Source organism: Dendrobates tinctorius, unplaced genomic scaffold (genome assembly GCF_039654945.1).
Source record: "Dendrobates tinctorius isolate UK_male_01 unplaced genomic scaffold, ASM3965494v1 ptg000001l, whole genome shotgun sequence".
NCBI lineage: Eukaryota > Metazoa > Chordata > Amphibia > Anura > Dendrobatidae > Dendrobates > Dendrobates tinctorius.
In genome coordinates, this window is record NW_027361669.1 from 16,560,132 (window position 1) to 16,576,478 (window position 16,347).

A 16,347-nucleotide genomic window follows, 5' to 3' on the forward strand; every position below is an offset into this window, starting at 1 on the left:
TTTGCCGAACTGGGAAAGGTACTCCTTCCTTTGCCTCCCTTCGGGTAGCTCAATCTACCGGTCTTCCCTTTACAAGTATATTTCGGTTTGGGAACGAGGCCTCCGAAAGGACAATACTCTTAGGGTTTTCTTCTGAAAAACCTCTTCTCATCTGAGACTCTCTCTCGAATGTCGTCTAGTACAGGACCAAACACTCGAAGGCAGGAAAAGGGAATGGAGCACATTTTGCTTTTGGAGTTACTATCCCCCAACCAGGTTCTTAGCCAGATTGCTTGCCTAGCAGTTTTGGAGAGTGCCCCATTCCTTGCAGCAAATCTAATTGACTCGGCTGAGGCGTCGACCATAAATCCTGTTGCCATCTTGAGTAATGGCGTAGACTCAAGGATAGCATCCATGGATGTCTTTTTTTCTTAGATGAGCCTCTAACTCTTCTATCCATATATTAATGAATCTTGCTACAGAAGTAGCTGCTTTATTAGCCTTAATTATAGCTGCAGAGGCCTCCCATGTTTTTTGAGAAGACCATCTGCTTTCTGTCCATAGGATACTTTAAAAATGACGAGTCCTTAAAAGGGATAGCAGTTTTGTTTGCTACCCTACCTATAAAGATATCTACTTTAGGAATCTCTCGTAATTTTATTTCCTTGGGCTCAAAGGGTAGATGTGACTTGAAACTTCTAAGGAATTAGTCTCTTTTCCAAGTCTTCCCACTCTTCAAGGATCATAGCCGTTGTAGGTTTATTAACATGAAAAATGCTTCATACTGCTCCTCAAACGTCTGAACATTTCATCCTGTATTGAAGAGGGCTGGTGAGTATACTCAATCTTCATGATATTTCTAACAACTGGCAATAGTGTGTCAGTGTCTTCCCAAGAGAAAAATGGTACTTTTTCTCTTATGGGGGTTTTGAAATAAATTCTTCCCTTACCTCCTGTTCAGGGTGAGTAACCTGACAATTCTTCCTCCTCTGAACTGGATTTCATCTCCCACCATGGTCTTGTATTGCGGGGCAACTTACTTAATGGTGTCAGACGTTTTAGGAATTTTTTTGGCCTATAAGGAACAAAGGATCGTAAAATATACACTACAGATGGTGGATCTATCAGAGTGTGTGAGGAAAAAAACAAGACACCCAGATAACTCACTTGTACCAGGTGTTCAGCAGGGGTATCAGAACAGCCAGTGGTTTGTCCTTCCATGGCTGGCAGTCTAGATTCTCTGGTAACCTCAGTTTCCCTCTGGAAATACTTTAAATATTATTGTTTCATCTGTCTTGTACCTGAATTGTCAAAATGCAGTTTCCCTTAAATTAGGATTCGGCACTTTTTTTTTCCAAATTCTGGAAGTGTATTCCATGCTGGAACACATGTTGGGTACTTGAGGCCTGCGCGTTATCCCTCTGTAACCGGAAGTGGCTTTGCAGCATTCAGTCTTCGGCACGTACAGGAGTCGAGCGCAGGGATGGGGCAGTGTGAGCAGAGAGCCCCCCTGAAAGGGAAACGGTTCACCCCAGGAACCATAGCTCAACTGGACAGGCTGAGGGACCCCTTGATCGGCAGGTTTGTCGGCCTGCAGACTTCCATCAGAAGGAAGGGGAGGGATGAGAGGACCTTATCCAGGTCCTCCTGCGCCCGGCATCAAGAGCTCCTGCTCTACTGGAAGATACGAATACACCTCTCTGCTTCCATCCCTGATAGGGACAGGAAAAACACTGAGGGCTTTGCGTGTTCCTGTCCCTATCAAAAATATGAAGCGGACAACCTCTTGATGGTGCTGTCAAGAGGGACTTGCTGGAAAAGGTAGTTAAGATAAGAGATCTAAATAGCTTAACATGCATATAGACACATCTGCAATAATTATGCACATCCCCATACCAGGGCAAATTCACAGTTACTATGACCGAGAAGCTCCTACTACCTTGATCTTCCTATGGGGCAGAGGAAGAGTGGAAACTGAGTTGAGCGACTTTGGTCGGATCGGGTTTCATGAAACAAAATTTGTTTCAGATAAAACTGGTCCGACTAGGGCAAAAAAGTCGGAGTTTCGTCCGAAACCTGACCCCAATGCAAGTCAATGGGGAATAAAAGTCGGCATTGAGTGGATGAATGGCGTCCGCTCAATGCCGACTTTTATTTCCCATTGACTTGCATTGGGGTCGGGTTTCAGACGAAACGCCGACTTTTTTTGCCCTAGTTGGACCAGTTTCATCTGAAACAAATTTTATTTCATGAAACCCGATCCGACCAAAGTCACTCAACTCTAGTGGAAAGATTTAAGGCAGGTAAAACACAGTTTATGGGACATCCAGAGTGACAATTTTTAAAGAGTTATGTAGACAAACTGTAGTACCTTGTGATCTATGCCTTATTCCATAGGGACACCCCATGACTTGACCTAACACTTGCAGAGCTGGCAAAATATATAAAAATGGAGAGACTGCGCTTCAGGGTACAACTTTTCCGTGACCAAGGGTGCAGTCAGATGGCCGTACAAATCGGGCCAAGATCGGAATACAGTGCAGACTGGTTGGTGTATCTCCCAACCCAAGCGTGACCAGTCCGATGTCAGTCCAATTTATATGGCTGTCTCACTGTGCTCCAATTGTCAATGACCTAATTTTCAATATAAGACAAACTGAGAATATAGCACATAATACCCTTCAAGGATTCCAATGGCCTCGAGTTGTGGAGGACAAACACTCCTCTTTTGCCCATGGTCAGAATTAGCCAGTGGACTAGCAAATAGTAAAGACCCTGGAGACTCAAAGGGGCATGATGGCATCTTCACTGGGAAAAGCTAATTTTCCACTTGAAAAGGATGAAGATCTGGTGAGATCTTGAATTGGGTAAAGGCATTCGATTCCATGACAGCTACCATGCTGTTCAGGGCAATGTACAGTACAGACGAAAAGTTTGGACACCTTCTCATTCAAAGAGTTTTCTTTATTTTCATGACTATGAAAATTGTAGATTCACTCTGGGGGGCTTCAAAACTATGAATTAACACATGTGGAATTATATAATTAATAAAGTGTGAAACAACTGAAAATATGTCTTATATTCTAGGTTGTTCTTCAAAGTAGCCACCTTTTGCTTTGATTACTGCTTTGCACACTCATGGCATTCTCTTGATGAGCTTCAAGAGGTAGTCACCGGAAATGGTCTTCCAACAGTCTTGAAGGAGTTCCCAGAGATGCTTAGCACTTGTTGGCCCTTTTGTCTTCACTCTGTGGTCCAGCTCACCCCTAACCATCTCGATTGGGTTCAGGTCTGGTGACTGTGGAGGCCAGGTCATCTGGCGTAGCATCCCATCACTCTCCTTCTTGCTCAAATAGCCCTTACACAGCCTGGAGGTGTGTTTGGGGTCATTGTCCTGCTGAAAAATAAGTGATGGTCCAACTAAACGCAAACCGGATGGAATAGCATGCCGCTGCAAGATGCTTTGGCAGCCATGCTGGTTCAGACTGCTTTCAATTTTGAATAAATCCCCAACAGTGTCACCAGCAAAGCACCCCCACACCATCACACCTCCTCCTTCATGCTTCACGGTGGGAACCAGGCATGTAGAGTCCATCCGTTCACCTTTTCTGCGTCGCACAGACCCGGTGGTTGGAACCAAAGATCTCAAATTTGGACTCCTCAGACCAAAGCACAGATTTCCAATGGCCTAATGTCCATTCCTTGTGTTCTTTAGCCCAAACAAGTCTCTTCTGCTTGTTGCCTGTCCTTAGCATTGGTTTCCTAGTAGCTATTTTACCATGAAGGCCTGCTGCACAAAGTCTCCTCTTAACAGTTGTTGTAGAGATGTGTCTGCTGCTAGAACTCTGTGTGGCATTGACCTGGTCTCTAACCTGAGCTGCTGTAAACCTGTGATTTCTGAGGTTGGTGACTCGGATGAACTTATCCTCCGCAGCAGAGGTGACTCTTGGTCTTCCTTTCCTGGGGCGAGCCAGTTTCTTTGTAGAGCTTGATGGTTTTTGCCACTGCACTTGGGGACACTTTCAAAGTTTTCCCAATTTTTTGGACTGACGGACCTTCATTTCTTAAAGTAATGATGGCCACTCATTTTTCTTTACTTAGAATTTGTATTATGGCAAGAAAAAAGCAGCTAACAGTCTACTCAGTAGGTCTATCAGCTGTGTATCCACCAGACACAACACAACTGATTGTCCCAACCCCATTTATAAGGCAAGAAATCCCACTTATTAAACCTGACAGGGCACACCTGTGAAGTGAAAACCATTTCCGGTGACTACCTCTTGAAGCTCATCAAGAGAATGCCAAGAGTGTGCAAAGCAGTAATCAAAGCAAAAGGTGGCTGCTTTGAAGAACCTAGAATATAAGACACAGTATTTTCAGTTGTTTCACACTTTTGTTACTTATATAATTCCACATGTGTTAATTCATAGTTTTGATGCCTTCAGAGTGAATCTACAATTTTCATAGTCATGAAAATAAAGAAAACTCTTTCAATGAGGGGTGTCCAAACTTTTGGTCTGTACTGTATGTAAAAGTGGAGAATTAAAAAAAAAAAACTTATAAAAAAACCCCTGCTGTGGTGTCGACAATCCTCTTGCAATAGAACAAGCTGGATGGCAAAACAAGTGCTAGTAACATCCCAAAAGTAATAGGAAAGAAAAAAATAACTTTTAACCATGCCAAAGGAGTTGAAAAGTCTTGAGTGAGGAAAAGAAGGGCTCAATTCTGGCTTTACTAGCAGAGGGATACAGTGAGCGTCATGTTGCCTCCATCCTTAAAATTTCTAAGATGGCAGTCCTTTACAACAAGGTCAAGCAGCAGACATTGGGGACAACAAAGCTACAGACCGGCAGAGAGCGCGAACGACTGTCCACTGACCGGGATGACCGTCATCTTATTCGAATGTCACTCAGCAACCACAGGATGACATCAAGTGACCTACAAAAGGAATGGCAAATGGCAGCTGGGGTGAAGTGCGGGCAAGAACAGTTCGTAACAGGCTCCTAGAGGCAGAGCTCAAGTCATATAAAGCTACAAAAAAGCCTTTCATCAATGAGAAGCAAAGGAGAGACAGGCTGAAGTTTGCCAAAAGACCATAAGGATTGGACCACAGAGGACTGGAGTAATGTAATCTTCTCCGACGAGTCTAATTTTCAGCTTTGACCAACACCTGGTCATCTAATGGTTAGACGGAGACCTGGAGAGGTGTACAAGCCACAGTGTCTTGCACTCACAGTGAAATTTGGTGGAGGATCGGTGATGATCTGGGGATACTTCAGCAAGGCTGGAATTGGGCAGGTTAATCTTTGCGAAGGATGTATGAATCAAGCCGCATACAAGGTTATCCTGGAAAAAAGTGGATTCCTTCTGCTTTCGAGCAGGACAATGCACGATGCCACAATGCACAGCTAGGTCAATCAGTGTGTGGATGAAGGACCACCACATCAAATCCCTGTCATGGCCAGCCCAATCTCCAGACCTGAACCCCATTGAAAACCTCTGGATTGTGATCAAAAGGAAGATGAATAGTCACAAGCCATTAAAGAAGAACTGCTTAAATTTTTGTACCAGGAGTGGCATAAGGTCACCCAAAAGCAGTGTGAAAGACTGGTGGAAAGCATGCCAGGATGCATGAAAGCCATGATTAAAAGTCATGGTTATTCCACAAAATATTGATTTCTGAACTCTTCCCGAGTTAAAACGTTAGTATTGTTGTTTCTAAATGATTATCAACTTGTTCTCTTAGCATTTAAGGTCTGCAAGCACTGCATTTTTCTATTATGACAATTTCTCATTTTTTTTAAATAAATACAAGATTTAGTGCTTGGAAATTCAAAGACATGTCAGTAGTTTATAGAATAAAAGAGCAATTTACATTTTACTCAAAAATATCTATAAAGAGAAAAATCAGGCAAACTGAAAATTTTGCAGTGGACTCTTATTCTTCTTTGCCAGAGCATGTATGATATATATTTTTATCTATAATATATATTATATATACACATACATATACATTCACACACACACACAAATGCTTCTCACTAAATTAGATCAAAAAGTTAATTTCAGTTCTTCAATACAAAAGTGCAAAAAGTGAAACTCGTATTCTAAAGAGTCATTACAAACAGTGATCTATTTCAAGTGTTTATTTCTGTTAATGTTGATGATTATGGCTTACAGCCAATGAAAACCCAAAAGTCATTATCTCAGTAAATTAAGCGTTTAAAAAGGTCTCTTGGTCTTTTTAAGTAGGCTCCACAATCATGGGGAAGACTGCTGACTTGACAATTGTTCAGAAGGAAGTCATTGACACCCTCCACAAGGAGGGTAAGCCACAAAAGGTCATTGCTAAAGAAGATAGCTGTTCACAGAGTGCTGTATCCAAGCATATTAATGGAAAGTTGAGTGGAATGAAAAAGTGTGGTAGAAAAAGATGCACAAGCAACCAGGATAACCGCAGCTTTGAAAGGATTGTTAAGAAAAAACCATTCAAATATTTGGGGGCGATTCACAAAGAGTGGACTGCTGCTGGAGTCACTGCTTCAAGAACCACCACACACAGACGTATCCAGGACATGGGCTACAAGTGTCGCATTCCTTGTGTCAAGCCACTCATGACCAATAGACAATGCCAGAAGAGTCTTACCTGGACCAAGGAGAAAACAGAACTGGAGTGTTGCTCACTGGTCCAAGGTGTTGTTTTCAGATGAAAGAAAATTTTGTATTTCATTTGGAATACAAGGTCCCAGAGTCTGGAGGAAGAGTGGAGAGGCACAAAATCCAAGCTGCTTGAGGTCTAGTGTGAAGTTTCAACAATCAGTGATGGTTTGGGGAGCCATGTCATCTGCTGATTGCTGATGTAGGTTCACTGTGTTTTATGAAGACCAAAGTTAGCGCAACCGTCTACCAGGAAATTTTAGAGCACTTCATGCTTCCCTCTGCCGACAAACATTTTTGGAGATGGAAATTTCATTCTCCAGCAGGACTTGGCACCTGTTGACACTGTCCAAAGTACCAATATCATGGTTTAAACACAACAGTTTCACTGTCCTTGATTGGACAGCAAATTCGCCTGACATTATCTCTATGGGGTGTTGTCAAGAGGAAGATGAGAGACACAAGACCCAACAATGCAGACGAGCTGAAGGCTGCTATCAAAGCAACCTGGGCTTCCATAACACCTCAGCAGTGCCATAGGCCGATCGCCTCCATGCCACGCCGCATTGATGTAGTAATTGATGCAAAAGGAGCCCCGACCAAGTATTGAGTGCAGAGGCGTAGCTATGGTTTTGTTTCAGGGGGGGCGAAACTTCTGAGTGGGCTCCTAACCAGAAAACCTCAGCAGATGACCGCACTGTTGCCAAAAATATAAATATATATATATTCCATTATTGCGGCAGCAGCGTGGCCCCCCAGTGCACGCCGCAATAATGGAAGAGAGCGTCCCATCATTGCCCTCTTCCTCTGACACAAAGCGGGTGCGCGATGACGTCACTTCATCGCATCCCCGCTGTGTGCCGGTCTGACTGCTGGGCAGCTTCCTGACATCAGAGCAGAGCCGCCGCCGGAGGAGAGGCGAGTATAGTTTTTTTAAATTTATATAGCGAGTCCTGGTTGCATGGATTATGAAACCCCATATGTGGGGGCAGCATAATACCCTATGAGGGGGCAACATGATATACCCCATATGAGGAGGGTGCAGCATGATACCTCGTATGATGGGGGGCAGCATGATACCCCGTATGAGTGGGGTAGTATGATACGCCGTATGAGGGGGCAGCATGATACCCCATCTGAGGGGGGTACTATGATACCCCACTTGAGGGGGGCAGCATGATACTCTATGAGAGGGGCTGCATTATATTCTGAAGGGTCTACATTATATTGTTTTTTTGGGGGGCTGTATTATACCATATGAAGGGGGCTACATCATAGAGAAAGAAAGAACAGAGAAAGAGAACGAGTAATTAAAGAACAGAGAGAAAGGAAGAAAGATTAGAGAAAGAAAGAGGGGAAAGAAAGAACAGAAAGAAAGAACAGAGAGAGAGGAAAGAAAACAGAGAAAGAACAGAGAGAAAGATTAGAGAGAAAGAACAGAGCGAAAGAAAGAACAGAGAGAGTAAGAGGGGAAAGATAGAACATAGAGAAAGAAAGAACAGAGAGAGAGAGAGAGAGAGAGAGAGAGAGAGAAACAGAGAAAGAAAGGAAAGATTCTATAAAGATACTATAGCAGCCCGGCTCCCATTGTAGTGCCCACCTGAGCCTCCCAGTGCAGGACATATCATGATCCACTCACATGGCCGACATCCCCGAGTCCAAGGCGATCATGCTGTCCGTGCTGTCGGAGGAGACGGTGATGGATCTGAAGCATTCCCTGAGGTGCCTCCATGGTTCCGTCACAATCTCCTCCTGAAATTACCTAATTTCCGGTCCGCTTCCAGCACATCACTTTCGGTGGAACATCACATGCAAATTTTAAAGTGCTCCTCGGGGCTCTGCCATGTACTCCTGTGTCCACGGGAAAAGTAAGCTCCCGAACGGGGCAGACTTTCTCTCAAAATCGAGACGGTTGGGAGGTATGAATGCTCCCCACCATACACCTTGTACATGCATAGCTCCGCATACCTCATACACGGTTCCGCTTTCTATGCCTCGTACACCTCGCATACACGCGTCTCCGCTCCGTACACGTCTCACATGTGGCTCCGCACCGTACACGTCGCACACACGCGGCTCTGCTCAGTATACCTCGTACACACATGGCTCCTCTCCGTACACTTCGTACACACATGGCTCCTCTCCGTACACCTCGTACACACATGGCTCCTCTCCATGCACCTCGTACACACGGCTCCATGCACCTCGTACACGGCTCCATGCACCTCGTACACACGGCTCCATGCACCTCGTACACACACGGCTCCGCTCCGTACACCTCATATACATACACAGCTCTACTACATGCACCCTGTAAACCCCTCCTGACCCCACACAAACTTCCCTTCATCCAGCACCATGAGAACCAGGACAGCAGAGCCACACATACACTGAGACCCCTGATCATGTGACCTCGACTCCTCCCCTCCTGTGACCTCATCACAGGTCCTGTGCACCCAGAAGAAATTAGAGCTACGCTACTACTCCAATACCAGCGCGCCATGACAACCAGCACAGCAGAGTCCTGCATAGTGCATACAGTGAGGCCCCTGATCATGTGAACTCGACTTCTCCCCTCCTGTGACCTCATCACAGGTCCTGTGGCCGAGGAGACATAGGGGCAGAGCAGGGAGATGATTGATTCTCCCTCTCTGCCGCATACAGTTAAGTGTAAATACGGGTGGGCCCCCTCACAGCGCGGGGCCCAGGGCGACCGGCCCCTCTGCCTCCCCCGGTAGCTACGCCACTGATTGAGTGCATTTGCTGAACATACTTTTCAGTAGGCCGACATTTCGGATTTTAAAATCATTTTTCGGTGTGGCCTTGGACACAGCACATGTGAGACACAGGAAGACTGAGCTCCCGAGGTGCAACCTCAATCTACTTTCATCTCGGCCAGAAATCATCTTATATCCTAGATTACAAAGTGATCGTATAAGGATTACAATTGTGCACATTTTAAATCTGGTTTGGACTGTTTCGGAAGCTCCTGAGTGAAGATAAACCACCTAGAAGCTGAAGAGAATCTGATCTGAGGCTTAGGCCTCCCACATTGCTACAGTACTTAACTGGGGCCTAGCTGGACCACAGGCTCCCGTGGGCTCCACACAGCACCATAAAGGATTATTCAAGATGATTTACCTTTCCGGAGTCAAATCAAGCACCTCTCTCATATTGGAGCTATGAAAACCACGGGAATCTGTAACTGCTATAAGCGGCTGATAACAGAGAACCACGCAGCAATAGCTCTCCGCTTGCGTGACTTTTCCCTGACCCTCACCAAGGATAAGAACCTGGGAGACATGATACCTGGGACCCAGGACCAACCACTGAAAAGGTACCGTATTTTTTGCTTTATAAGACGCACCTAGGTTTCAGAGGAGGAAAATAAGAAAAATATATTTTGAGCCAAATAATATGCAAAAACCTTTATTTAAATAAAATATTTTAACACAGTAGACTCAACAGCAGCATTGCGAGTAACATATAAGAACAGTCCCATGTACCGTAAGTAACAGCAAAAACCATGTTCTGGCTAATTATGGAGGAGAAACTTTAATCGTCAGACACCGCAATCTTCTAGTCAGAGAATCCCAGGAATTCCTCATCACTGCTGTCAGAGTCTAGGAAGCTCAGGTCCTCACAGTCATTAGTATCACTTTCCTCACTGTCCTCATAAAGCAAAACCATCTTTGGTGCCATCTAAGGCATTGCTAATCCCACATTTTATTAATGAACGTATAACCGTTTCATCTTTCCCTGATTACCATGATGTTTTCACCCTCTCAAACTTGAGTAATAGTGGGCCTCTTCATGCGTCCAGTTGGTGTCAGGTCATGATTGCCAGCAACCATCCATTTATTCCACTCTTCTCGCATGTGGACTTTAAACGGCTTGTTTATAGAAACATCGAGAGGTTGCAGCTGGCTGGTAAGCCCCCCTGGAATTACCGCGAGATGGGTCTTCACTTCTTAAACACCTTTTTTGTGTTTTCACCAATATGTGCTCTAAACTTGTCTAGCACTAACAGGGATGTTTTTTTTTTCAGAAGCCCTCCAGGACGTTTGGACCACACTTTGTCAACCCACAATCTCATTCCATTATCGTCCATCCATCCTTTCTCATGAAAGTGCACAACTCCTCCTCATAGGATAGCTTCTTTGGGCATGTTCTTTCTTTTAAAAATTTAACATTGGCGGTAGTTCGTGCCTTTGGCACAGCAGGACCCCGCAGCTGTGTAATGTTTTTTTTTCTGCTTTGACATGCTTGAAACATGCACAATATGCAGCAGCTAACTGTACTGTATTTTTCTGCAACAAAATACAGTATTGAAACAATTGTCAGCTTTGTCATTCATAGTTATGGAGGCAACTGAGAGCATGAATGAATACGGTACTATTGCTGTAGAAAAGACATGGGCCTCACATCCAAAAATCACAAGTTGATCTATTGATGTTAGGCAAAAATGTACTGTATTCAACTGAACAAGAAGTTTTTAGTTTAACATTATGATCAGACTTATGAAGCCTACTGCCACGTCATGGCGAATGTGTCCGTAACTTTAAATACTGTAGCCATAAAGGCGTGGAGTAATGTGCCGACCACCACCACAACAACAATGAACCAGCAGGGTGGGCACCTGGTGCCCCACAGTACCCATGCTGCAAGGCTGGAGACTGTAAGAGGGGTTCCGCCAATTTTTGCTCACTAAGAGGTTCGTCATGTGCTAGTGGCTTCATACAGTCTAATCAGAATGTTAAACGAAGAACTTCATGTTCAGTTTCATTTTGCCTAGTGGCATTAGATCAACTTATGATTTTAGATGTGTGGCCCATGTCTTTCTACACCTATGATGAATGAAAAACATTGTTATGGGAGATCCGTGGTGACGCGCTGCTAAGGGGGACCCGTGGTGACGCGCTGCTATGGGAGACCCGTGGTGACGCGCTGCTATGGGAGACCCGTGGTGACGCGCTGCTATGGGAGATCCGTGGTGACGCGCTGCTATGGGAGATCCGTGGTGACGCGCTGCTATGGGAGATCCGTGGTGACGCGCTGCTATGGGAGATCCGTGGTGACGCGCTGCTATGGGAGATCCGTGGTGACGCGCTGCTATGGGAGATCCGTGGTGACGCGCTGCTATGGGAGATCCGTGGTGACGCGCTGCTATGGGAGATCCGTGGTGACGCGCTGCTATGGGAGATCCGTGGTGACGCGCTGCTATGGGAGATCCGTGGTGACGCGCTGCTATGGGAGATCCGTGGTGACGCGCTGTTATGGGAGATCCGTGGTGACGCGCTGTTATGGGAGATCCGTGGTGACGCGCTGTTATGGGAGATCCGTGGTGACGCGCTGCTATGGGAGATCCGTGGTGACGCGCTGTTATGGGAGATCCGTGGTGACGCGCTGTTATGGGAGATCCGTGGTGACGCGCTGCTATGGGAGATCCGTGGTGACGCGCTGCTATGGGAGATCCGTGGTGACGCGCTGCTATGGGAGATCCGTGGTGACGCGCTGCTATGGGAGATCCGTGGTGACACTTATGGGGATCTATGGTGATGCAGTTATGGGGATCTGCAGATGACGCACTATTATGGGGATTTGTATATTACAGTACAGTGTGTGGAGTACCATATATTGTGACTACCACCCCCCTCATCATTAGGAATACACCCATGTACTGTATACATGGTTGAATTCTGAAACATGAGGGAGGTGGTAGTCACAGTTGCAATAAACACTTTGGGCACTATCCCTATTTACACCAAATATGGCTACAACCCCCGTCATCCATCAGAATACACCCAGTGATGCAGTATACGGTATTCTGAAGGATGATGGGGGTTGTGCTTCCCTTCAATGTGTGCACTGCTCACCTCTCCCAAGGATCTCGGACTAATGTGTGGTAAATGAAAGTGCTACACTCTACATTTTGCAGGGATAGATATCTGATTGGTGGAGGCAACTTAGCAACAGTTCCCTCCACCAATTAATATCCATCCCTGCAGAGGAGGAGGAGAAACAAGCTTCTCTCCCTCCTCTGCTTTAGGTCTCTGTGTGCAGCAGAGCCTCCTGTTCCTGCTGCCAGCTTTTTGCCTCAGCTACTGCAGCGCATGTACAGATCAAATTCAGTGACCGAGAGCTCCAACTGTGCATGCGCTGGTTCAGTGGCCATTTTCTTGTAGTCCTGCAGACATAGGCGGTTATAGAGGTATTCAATCTGCAAACCGGAAACTCACAGCCTGTTCCCAGAAGTGTAATGGCGCCGCCTGGTTAACCGCAGCGATACTCCCAGCTCCAGGCCTGCTGCATTGCCCCACCAGAGACACTGCCTTCTACCAGGCTGCTCCGCAGCCATTGCTACCACCGCCGCCACTGCCTCAGTAAGTTTTTTTCCCATATTTTTTTCACTATACAATTGTAAGACGCACCCCCATTTCCCCCACACTTTGGGGGAAACAAAAGTGCGTCTTACAATCCGAAAAATACGGTACCTTTAGTATAATCTACAAAGAACGGGGGGTGAATCCCTTTAATACGGGTACCCCCCTCTCCCCGTTGGAGAATCTTATATGTGACTGATGCAGCCTTTAATCTCTCTCCACTGGCTCAAATTGCCATGGACCTGTTCGGCTTAACAAATCCCAAACCGGCGTGTCAGATCATTGCTACATCACTGGGAGCCGCAGGCTTAACTGGCTGCAAAGTGGCTAACACCAGCTTAAAAATCCAGCAATAGATTTTCTTTTAAGAACTGCAAGTAGTTCTGGCCCCCACTGAATACCCACTAACCGCTCGCCTATAGCACAATCCCCGGGTCATATTCTTCCACCGCCGCAACTGCTGCAGACAGGACCCGGACATAAGCAGCGACACAGTTATACTGCGGCTGTCATCCCTGATCAGGCACAGCAACAGTATCCGCACACATGCTGCAGGGAAAGCCGCATCTGGAACAGAACACCACTGCTTCCCCTCAAATCATCTGCTCCCCATATCCTATCTGTTGCTGGGGGACCCACATCCCATCACCTATAAACCAATAAACAGAGGTCCATACATCCTTTAACCCCTTCACGACCCATGACGCCTACGTAGGCATCATGAAAAGTCGTGCCCAAACGACCTATGACACCTACGTAGGCGTCATGCTATAAATAGCCCCTCTGCGGGTCGGGTGACCGGGGTCACTGAAAGGTCACCCGACCCGCACACAGAGGACACTCTACAGTTAATCCCTGGGGGCGTGGCTTAGCCCCCACGTGCCTACGATTGCTCTGATTGGCTGTTAAAAGTGAAACAGCCAATCAGAGCGATTTGTAATATTTCACCAACGAAATTTGGTGAAATATTACAATCCAGCCATGGCCAATGCTGTAATAGCATCGGACATGGCTGGACACCGACACCCGACCCCCCCACACACCGATTGGCCCCCGCCACCGATGGACGGCGTCGATCGGTCGCCGCCATCATCTGCTCCCCCTCCCCTTCCTATCGCTCCCTCCCACTTTCAGATCCCCCCGGGACCTCCGATCGTGCTCCCGGTGTCCCGCCGTGGCTCCCGGCATCCGGATCATGGGCGCCGCCATCTTGCAAAATGGCGGGCGCATGCGCAGTGCGCCTGCCATTGTCCAAGATGGCGGCGCCCATGAATTTGCAGGTTGCCCGTTCATTTTTCATTTTGATCACTGTGATACACTCTCAGTGTGATCAAAATGAAAAAAAAAAAGTAAATACACCCCCCTTTTATCACCCCCATAGCCAGGCGCAAATAAATTAAAAAAAAATATATATTTTTTCCATTTAGGGTTCGAACTAGGGCGAGGGCTGGAATTGGGGCGAGGGCTGGAATTGGGGCGAGGGCTGGAATTAGGGTTAGGGGTGGATTGGGATTAGGGTTGGGTTAGGGGTGTGTTGGGGTTAGAGTTGGAGTTAGAATTGAGGGGTTTCCACTGTTTAGGCACATCACGGGGTCTCCGAACGCGACATGGCGCCACGATTTATTCCAGCCAATTTTGCGTTCAAAATGTCAAACAGCACTCTCTCGATTCCGATCCCCAACGTGTGCCCAAACAGTGGTTTACACCCACATATGGGGTATCAGCGTACTCAGGAAAAATTGCACAACAACTTTGTGAGTCTAATTTCTCCTGTTACCCTTGTGAAAATAAAAAATTGCGGGCTAAAAAATCATTTTTTGAGGAAAAAAAATAGATTTTTTATTTTCACGGTTCTACGTTATAAACTTCTGTGAAGCACTTGGGGGTTCAAAGTGCTCACCACATATCTAGATAAGTTCCTTGGGTGGTCTAGTTTCCAAAATGGGATCACTTGTGGGGGATTTCCACTGTTTAGCCACATCAGGGGCTCTGCAAACGAAGCACGACGCCAGACCATTCCATCAAGTCGGTATTTCAAAACATCACTACTTCCCTTCCGAGCCCCGACGTGTGCCCAAACAGTGGTCCCTCCCCACATATTGGGTACCAGCGTACTCAGGACAAACTGGACAACTACTTTTGGGGTCCAATTTCTCCTGTTACCATTGTGAAAATAAAAAATTGCGGGCTAAAAAAAAAAATCATTTTTTGGGGAAAATTTTTTATTTTTATTTTCACGGTTCTGCGTTATAAACTTCTGTGAAGCACTTGGGGGTTCAAAGTGCTCACTATGCATCTAGATAACTTCCTTAGGGGGTCTAGTTTCCAAAATGGGGTGATATGTGGGGGAGCTCCAAAGTGTAGGCAGACAGGGCCTCTCCAAACACGACATGGTGTCCGCTAACGATTGGAGCTAATTTTCCATTCAAAAAGTCAAATGGCGCTCCTTCCCTTCTGAGCCCTGCCGTGCGCCCAAACAGTGGTTCCCCCCCACATATGGGGTGCCAGCGTACACAGGACAAACTGAACAGCAATTTTAGGGGTCCAATTTGTCCTGTTACCCTTGTGAAAATAAAAAATAGCGGGCTAAAGAATCATTTTTGAGGAAAAAAAAATGATTTTTTATTTTCATGGCTCTGCGTTTATAAACTTCTGTGAAGCACTTGGGGGTTCAAAGTGCTCACTACACATCTAGATAAGCTCCTTGGGGGGGTCTAGTTTCCAAAATGGGGTCACTTGTGGGGGGGTTTCTACTGTTTAGGCACATCAGGGGCTCTGCAAAGGCAACATGATGCCGCAGAACATCCCATCAGTCTGCATTCCAAAATCACGCTCCTTCCCTTCTGAGCTCTCCCATGCGCCCAAACAGTGGTTTCCCCTGACATATGGGGTATCTGTGTTCTCAGGACAAATTACACAACAACTTTTGTGGTCCAATTTCTCCTGTTAGCCTTGTGAAAATAAAAAATAGCGGGCTAAAAAATCATTTTTGAGCAAAAAAAATTATTTTTTTATTTTCACTGCTCTGCGTCAAACTTCTGTGAAGCACTTGGGGGTTCAAAGTCCTCACCACACATCTAGATAAGTTCCTTGGGTGGTCTAGTTTCCAAAATCGGGTCACTTGTGGGGGAGCTCCAATGTTTAGGCGCACAGGGACTCTCCAAACACGACATGGCAACCGCTAAATATTCCAGCATATTTTCCATTCAAAAAGTCAAATGGCGCTCCTTCCCTTCTGAGTCCTGCCGTGCGCCCAAACAGTGGTTTATGACCACATATGAGGTATCGGTGTACTCAGGAGAAATTGCCCAACAAATTTTAGGATCCA